This window comes from Magnolia sinica, chromosome 5 (assembly GCF_029962835.1).
Source record: "Magnolia sinica isolate HGM2019 chromosome 5, MsV1, whole genome shotgun sequence".
NCBI lineage: Eukaryota > Viridiplantae > Streptophyta > Magnoliopsida > Magnoliales > Magnoliaceae > Magnolia > Magnolia sinica.
Window position 1 is genome coordinate 1,362,379 of NC_080577.1, and position 9,004 is coordinate 1,371,382.

Consider the following 9,004-nt stretch of genomic DNA (forward strand, 5'->3'; position numbering starts at 1 on the left):
AAACTTTAGGAAGTTTTGGAATGTAGGATTTCAATCCCACGGCTTTCGTGTGGTGTGGTACACTTTAGGCTTAGGATCTATCTCATAGCTCAAGAATGAGCCGGCAAAACAGATGGACGTAGTCCATAAAACAGATATGTCACTGTGGTCCAGACGGTCCATTAATAAAGCAGAATCTGCCTCAATCTGCTAGCCCTTCTACCTCAGGAAATGATGATCCAGACCGTTCATCATTAAGTCAATACGGAAGGTGCTCCATATTTGGAAATATAATACCTGTCAGAGACCTTATGGTCTATAGAGAATTGGAAACAGACAGCTTTCCTGTGGACGGTGAAGATCGTGAGCCATCTTCTAAATGAAATACGGACCACCACATGGTGTGTCGTAAGGGCCGGGTTACTTGGAGTTTTGGGATTGTAGCAAACCCCCAAAAGGCGCTGTTCCATACTCCTCTAAAGTTGTAACTACGACGCAACTTCCATCCAAAAGGTAGGCCCCGCAGTAGATTATGATGACCAAAAACTGGAGCACGGCTTCAAGGATCCGGGTCGGTGGATTCCCAAATGTGGGGCCCACCATGATGTATGCTACTCACATTAACATCGTCCATCCATTTTGAAAGCTCGTTTTAGGGCATGATTCAAAAAATGAAGCAAATCCAGATCTAAAGTGAATCACAGCAAAGGAAATAGTGAGGATTGAATACTCACCATCAAGAACTTTTTGGAGCCGGAATTTTTTTTTCCATCCAACCTTTTGATAAGGTCAAAACAACTTGGATGAGAAGACCACACAAATATCAGCTTAATCCAAAACTTTTGTAGCCATTAGTAGTTTTTGATGATAGCTCTTTTTTGTGATGTAATCCACGTGAGATTTGGATCTACTTCATTTTTGTATCATAGCATAAAACAAGCCATAAAAAATGATGGACAGCGTGGATATAAGGCACAAACATCATGGACCCACAGTCAGGGATCCCAGATCCACTAAGGTGTGAGTGTGTAGTGGTGTGCGTACAAAGTTTTTTTTTTTTTTTTTTTTTTTTAATTTTTAAAACACATGCACACACACCACTACACACTCATGCCTTAGTGGAATTTCACGACCTATGGGTACTCGAACCCTCAACTAGGTGTTGAAACTCCTGGGAGTCTACCACCGGAGTAAGAGTAAGACCTAGGATTGCATACTAAGTTACTTAGTAAGCTCTTATTGCACTGAGTAAACTCTGTTGGGCCCACCATGAATGCATGTGGTCTATCCACGCTGTTTATCCATTTTTTTCATATTATTTTAGAGGTTTAGACCTAAATTTAAGCATACCCAAATATCAAGTAGACCATGCCATAGGAAACTGTTGAAATAATGACTTCCACTTTTGAAACCTTTCTAGAGCCTATAATGATGTTTATTTCTCATCTAACCTGTTGATAAGATCATAAGATCATACAGACATGGATGAAGGGAAAACACAAATATAAGCTTGATCCAAAACTTCGGTGGCCCATAAGAAATTTTCAATTGTAAATGTTTAATTGACACTGTTTCCTATAGTGTGGTCCATTTGAGGATTAGATATACTCCATTTTTAGGCTCTAATTCCTAAAATTATTTGGTAAAATGGATGGACGGAGCGGATAAAATACATAAATCACCGTAGATCCCACATAGTTTACACAGTACGCAATCCTCTTCTGAAGCCACCCCCAAAATCTCTTCGATTCGGGTGACTGAGGAGCATTTAAAAAAATTAAATTAAAAAAAATTTTAAAAATTTTAAAAAAAATGATATGGTATACAACGCTCAGAATTCAACCACCAACAAATTAATATATCGATTGATGATAAGGACCGTTCCATCGTATTGATTTTGGACCGAATCAAATCCGGAGTAGAGCCCATCAGATGGACCCTCTAGTCAACCTCCGGCACGTCGATACACGTGAGAGGAATCAGAGATTCCCCGTCCATACCTCTACCGACCATCGTGCAGTTAGAAAGTTTGGACATTTCGGACGGATGAGTGGGAGATATATGATACTCTGGCGGCGTGTGGCGGTTGAGGTGCGGGCACTCGAAAGTTGTACACGTGGCATGTATGAACTCAAAGTAAACCAATTAAATTGTGAAACACATTGTAGCTAGATCAACATCGTTTGGACCATTCCACTGATTCAGTTCGTGATATTTGTATCATTGTATGATACGTCTGCAATTTCTAACCGCTGCTTGCCGTGTATCACACTCCAGAATATTAAAAGTTTTTTCTCCCGGAACGGATGGGAAGGGAAGCGAAGTGCGTGATGTGATCCACACATCATCAGTGGGCTACCTTGATATACGTCTTATATCTAAGTCTACTTTGCTAGATTATTTTAATGTATTATTCTAAAAGTGTGGCTGATCTAAATCATAAGTGAACCAATATTAGATTGATCCAATAAATGAATGAAAAAAAAACAAATATTAGATTTATCCAAAAGGACCTAAACTATACCTAGCTGGTGTTGATGCGTGTCGTGCGAAGAAAAGTGCTGATGCTCCTCGGTATCCGAGCTTTATGAACGTTTCAAAAGAGATCAAAGTTACATGGAACCCACAATGATGCTTTTATCATATCCAAACTGTTCATTCCTTTGGTAAGATAATTTTAAAGTATTGCTTCAAAAATGATTTATATGGAAAGCTTAAGTTGATCACATCACCTTTATTTTCCATCTAATCTGTTTATAAGGTCTCACACACCTGATGAAGTGGAAAAGAAAATATCGTATTGATTCAAAACTTTTGTGACCTCGAAAGGGTTTCAACGGTAAAAGTCTAATCTCATTGCCTTTTGTAGTGGGTTCCACTTAATCATCAGATCTCTCTCGTTTTCCAGCTCAACCCTTATGACGATCTCGTAAATGTACTGATGGTTTGGATATAACACGTACAGCATAACGGAAACCACATAACTTGGTGACGTCGACATACCAGCCAGGCCGTTGGGGATGTAATGCATCAGCCAATGCGCTTCCGTCCTCCGAGTGGATACCTCGCAGACATTGACAACACCTGTTGCGAGAAAGTGTGGAGCACCTTAGCTCCTGTGCCCCATCGTGATGTGTGTATAACATCCAATCCGTACGTTACTTTATAAATCTAATATTAGAGCTTGATCCCAAAAATCAGGTTGATACAAATCTAAAGTGATCCATACGACAAAAGAACATTGAGGATCGAAACACCCACCATAGAAACCTTCGTGGGATCAGGATATTATTTATACTTCATCCGACACGTTGATCAGGTGAGCACCTCCATGATAAAATGATATTTAAAAAAGATTAAAAAAATTCATGTGGATATAGCGAGTGAATTTATAAGTTCTAGTCATTATTTGGCATTGTTCACACGGTGTTGTAATTGGATTATAAAATAAGGTCGATTTTGTTGTGCGCGGTGAAAATAGTATGAGTCAACTTATTAACGGAGTGGATTGTAAGAAAAACATAATTATAGGCCCCACATCGCTCGGGTGTTGCACGCACTTCTTTCTGCAGGTACGGCAGCTAATTCGTTCCGTGCATTTTTGGTGCTAACCTTTTCGGGAGGGAGTCCAAATTGCCGTCCAGGCAAGCCAATCTGTATCCAAACAACTCGCCCATGTTATCCAAAGAAATTACATAAATGCCACCCATCCCGTGATTGATTCTGGCCATCCAAACTTTGCATTTTCATTAGCCGTTGAACGATGCCGTATTTCTTGACCACTGAGCCATGGGCCCCACTTGTATAAGGTAGTACTCAGGGATCTTGTTGGAAATCATAGTTCAGTGATCCATGCGGTTAATCTGATGGACGCATTGGTGGCGGCTAACAAAAGATCATAATGACTGAAAATCATCACTTCAAATATAGACTACGACCTCCATCCATAACTCTTGCTGCAAATATCTCCCAAATGGAAGAGCCTTCAATAGGCGTCCAACAGATTGATGGCTAATAAAGAAAATGTAACTGAATCTTCCTTAACAAAAATATTTTAATGATATTTAATAAAAATTAAATTACATTCGTCAAAACAATTTGTGCATGACTTATTAAATTTATTAATAAATAAACAAATAAATAAGACATATTTCCGCTACATAAATAATAACGCTGACTTGATAATAATAATAATAAATAAAAATAAAATACTTTTGCGGTCCCAAGAATATTTCCAACGTATATGTTGAATCCATACTGTTCCCATGGTGTGGCCTACTTAAAGTCGCGGATCTTTTCTTTTTTCTAACTAATGCATTAAAATAATATGTTAAAATAAATGTACAAACGATAAAACACATGCATCATGGTAGGTCCCATACAACCCATGAAGACAGGGGTACAGATAATGGTTAGCATTGTCATCAGAAATTTAGCTTATGCCTGACATGTCTTGGACAGCCTTACTGACACAATTTTCTGTGCATCCTAACAATCTCTCGCACGAGATCTTACATGCATAGGACATTTCTTCGATGGCCCTCCACAGTAAGTCCATTGTATCAATGGTCTGGTCTTTGAGAACCATGGACCTACCCAAAAGAATATTAAGTTTGCACAAGGCTAAACTGTTCTGTCGGGGCTATAATGCTCTCTTGATCCTAACCGTTGGTGGTTGAGATGGGTACGGTATTCTACAAATTTTCTTGTTAAGCAAAGCTTTTAATCAGTTTATTTTATATTATTTATTACTGTTAACGTTGTTTCTTTTTCAAAATCGTTACTTAAAATCAATATTAAAAAAAGGGTCCACGTTTGCAAGTGAAAAGGTCGTTTTACATTAGGATGTTGGACTGGAGTATCTAAATGCAGATTAGCCTAACAAAAAATAAAAGGAAATGCCTAAGGTAAGGAAGACCACTCGTCCATTCCAGTCACTAATCTCATCATAATCCTCTCTTCATCCAGACGGCATTTGACAGTCTCATCTCTCATTATTTCATACGGCTTATGATGAGAGTACGAATGGTTGCATACATGACGAGGGGTTTATGGACTTCCCGTTTCGAAAAAGTCTGCGAGTAATGAATAGTAAACTAGTAAACGACCTGGCTTTTACACTAGGGCCCTTCCAACCGACGCAAGATGGAGAAGTGAGGTACACGTGTGTGAAGAACGGGATATTCTTCAGGTGGGCCCCACCGTGGTCAGGAAACAAACTGGTTCACTCGTTATGAGCCCCAACCGATGAATGAACGGGCGTGGGTTCTTAGAGCAGGACATGTCGACGGAGGGCATCACCTGGTATCTGACACGTACGGGTGCGACATGTCACGTGTGCCAGGCGATCACCTGCACCTCACTTGAGCATGTCAGTTTTACCGTAGAGGACTCTAGATGTTCGTACCCGCGGCATTGATGTGCACCTCAAGAGTTTAATTTCTGATGACACGAACCAAACCCTTCTTTTCTTTTTTTTTTCGTAGTGGGCTCTCACCACCGAAGGATACTCGAACCCTTGGCCGGGTATTGAAACTCCCGAGAGCCTACCACCCGAGCAAGAGCAAGGATCCATGTTCAGTTTTCCACATGAGTGGGCCCCACAAAAGTTCTATTGATCTTCATTTGATGGCTACCAATTGGACGGTTAAGATAGTCAAGTCAGCGTTATTATTATACCTTTCACGGTGGGGCCTATCATGTTGACAAAATTGATACAGCCGTATACATGCAATTGAATGAGTATGACTACTTCCACCACACCACGCGGACAACCCACGACACGGAATGGGGGAGCATCACCACGCACGTGCCAACATCGACTACCTGTGCAAGATCAGGGACGTTCATCAGGTAGGGCACACTTGATTACGGTATAGGCCAAAAGGTCATGCTGTTCAAGTCATGAGGTGGGCCACACATGTACGTTGAGTACAGATTGTTGGTCAACTGCTCGTATTTATATGTGTGGCCCACCTGAGGATAAAGAAATGACCAGTCTGACAACCCCATTGGATCTTTCACGTGTTCCCACGTCTGAGAGGCGAGGGCCTTAAAAACTGAACTCAGCAGACGCGTGCTACTACATCCCAAGGTATCGCTGCTTTTACGTGAGGACCGTATTCGTTGGATCAGTTTCACGTTGCAATGATCTAAACCGTTCATATGATGGTCCTCACCTTGGATTGGAGATAAGAACACTCTCACATTCTCAGATAAGGATTAAAAAAAAAACCTAACCTTTCCACCATCCAACTTTTCTCCTTGTCGGTGGTCGTCTCTTTTAACTAAGTTTTGTTAGGGATTGATTGGATCTTACAACTTGAGGATTATTTTAACGTAGAAATGGTTTGGATCGCCCTACATGGCCCCAGATCATCCAACCTACACCCAGCGTTGAAAAGAAAGAAAGAGAAACGGGTAGCTAATTGACACTCTGGCAGAGCGTGACCCTTGATACGCAGGCACTCACAAATCGTACACGTGGCGTATATTAACTACGATCGATCCCACTAAGTTGGGAAATCCACCGTCGCTGAGTCCAATTCCGAAACCACATTGGTTGAACAATTCTAACCACTGAATCCTGGATGATTGTATGTTGAAATAGAACTCTTGAACATTTTTATTTTCAAGCGTCCAATAGATGTCCACCAATCCAACAGTCAGAAAGTCAAATAGGCGTAATCGCTGGTCCATGATATATCCAACTGGGACCCATAATTTGGGCATGGCTGGTGTACCACACACTACCGAGCCGGCTGGTGTGTGTACGTGAGATCAAGGTTACATGGCCCCACAATGATATATTTATTATATCTACACCGTTCATCCATTTAGATAGAAAATTTTAGATCATGATCCTAAAAATGATTTATATCCAATGTTCCAGTGGACCACAACACAAATAACAATGGAACAATAATTCTCACTTTTAAAACATTCATAGGGCCCACAACGTTTATTTCCCATCCAGTCTGTTCATAAGGTCACCAAAATCTGAATGAAGAGAAAAAATAAATATCATATTGATCCAAAACAGAGCTGTCACCCAAAAAATTTCAATGGTAGACGTTTAATCTCGATAAATGAATGGATGGTTTGGATATAAAATATACCTTATGGTGGGACCCACATAACTTGTTAATGTCAACACATCAACCATGTCAGCAGTGTGTGGTCCACCAGCCAATCCGCTTCCTCGAAAGGGAGTTCTCGGAATAAATAAAAATACAAATAAAAAGAACTGTACAAGTTGGAAGTGATGTGAGCTGATGGGTTCCGGTGGGCGTCAAAGAAGACACATACGTGTCCACAACACCAACTGATATGTATCATCCAAAAAGATGGGCATTATCCGGGTTGTTGAGATCTAACGTGTCCATAACTAAGGGTAAACTTGTGGGGCCCACCATAGTGCGCGTGTGTTGTCTAACCCGTTCAACGTGGTCCACTCCACCATAGAAATAATGGGAGACTCCAAAAATCATACAAATGCAACCATCGGTGGCGCTTGGAGGGTCTTGGGTGGATTGTGGCCCAACCCCATAATTGAAATTAGCTTGGGACCCAGCTGGTGGGTTAGATTCCATTTCCACATGAGGATTGGCCCTCCACGCTTGCCATAACACCTCCAAACTCGAGGATATTTTTGTCATTAGCTAAAGATGATCCTCCGACGTCACCAGTAGAAGGGAGGAATTTAAGATAATTTAAATACCAGGTGATGTAGAGCCGGTCGGGGATAAATTCATGACCAAGTTCGACCAGAAAAAACTTGATTGTAGATGCAGGTGATCCAGACCTTCAGAACTTAAAACGGATGTAGCTTAGAAATTGACATGAGTTATCGAACGTGTCGTATATGATTTTGAGAGTAGGACAAGCTACTTTAACCGCACACCTAATTTGTGAAATACAGGCTACCGAATTTCTATTATAATTTCGTTTTTACTACCTTTAATAAGTTTTAGTTTGAATATACCTCTTCATGAACTTGGCTTTATGAGTTGTGTCCAACATGCAAAGTGCTTAGAATAGCTAGGGAAACATCATGGTTCTGCCAAACAAGACACTCACTATTTTTTGACGAAAACTATACACCAAGTACGACACTGTTTTCTAAAAAAACCAGAGTCACTAGTAGGAATCATGGCTTCTATAAGTTTTAGTCATAGTTTAATTCCGAAACTTCTTGCTAGGGTTTATGTTATTATTTAAGATATTATAATCTCATTTTTCATCCACAATCAGATTATTGTAAATTTTATTAAAATTTTACGAATGGGCTCCCTTTCATGACTTATATACATGGTTCATAGACTGGAGGACCTGACCGACTCGTTTGGTCCTGAGTCGAGCTGACTCAGAAAACCACCAATCCAAAAGTAAGGTGGGGTCCACGATAGAAGATAGCCTAAAAAGTCATGCTTGAAACTTCTAATTAACCAACCAGCACACTTGAATGATTGATGGGTGTGATTTTAGATATACGCTCAATCCACTGTAGGACCCACAATCTGGATGGTCTGTATAGCTGTGCGGTGGTGCCACATCATGTAAGAAGGATGAGCTGCTACCGCTTTCCAAAAGGTGCATAATCTAATATAAAAATCTACCGCTTTTTCGTAGGTCCTTGGCCCCTAACACACGTTGGCGTGGTCCGTATGGTAGTTCATAGGACCACCAAAATAGTTGGATCCCCACACGCTTCGCTTGTCCATTCAAATCGTTCATCTGATCGACTACATTATGGATGAGAGACGCACCATCGAAGCATCCAACGCAGGAAGATCCTAAATCCTCTATGATTGAATGTGGACGGTTGTTGTATTATTTTCTTCAGGACAGCTTTCAAGCCGAAAATCAGAAGGCTTCGATTTTCAAACATGGGATATTTTTGGGTTATTACCTACCCATGATGGTCCTATCAGATGAATGGCTTGAATCACCGAACATGGGATCCCAAATGCGCAAAACCATAGCCGTCACTTGTCAAACGGTCTATATATTTCCTCCAACAGAT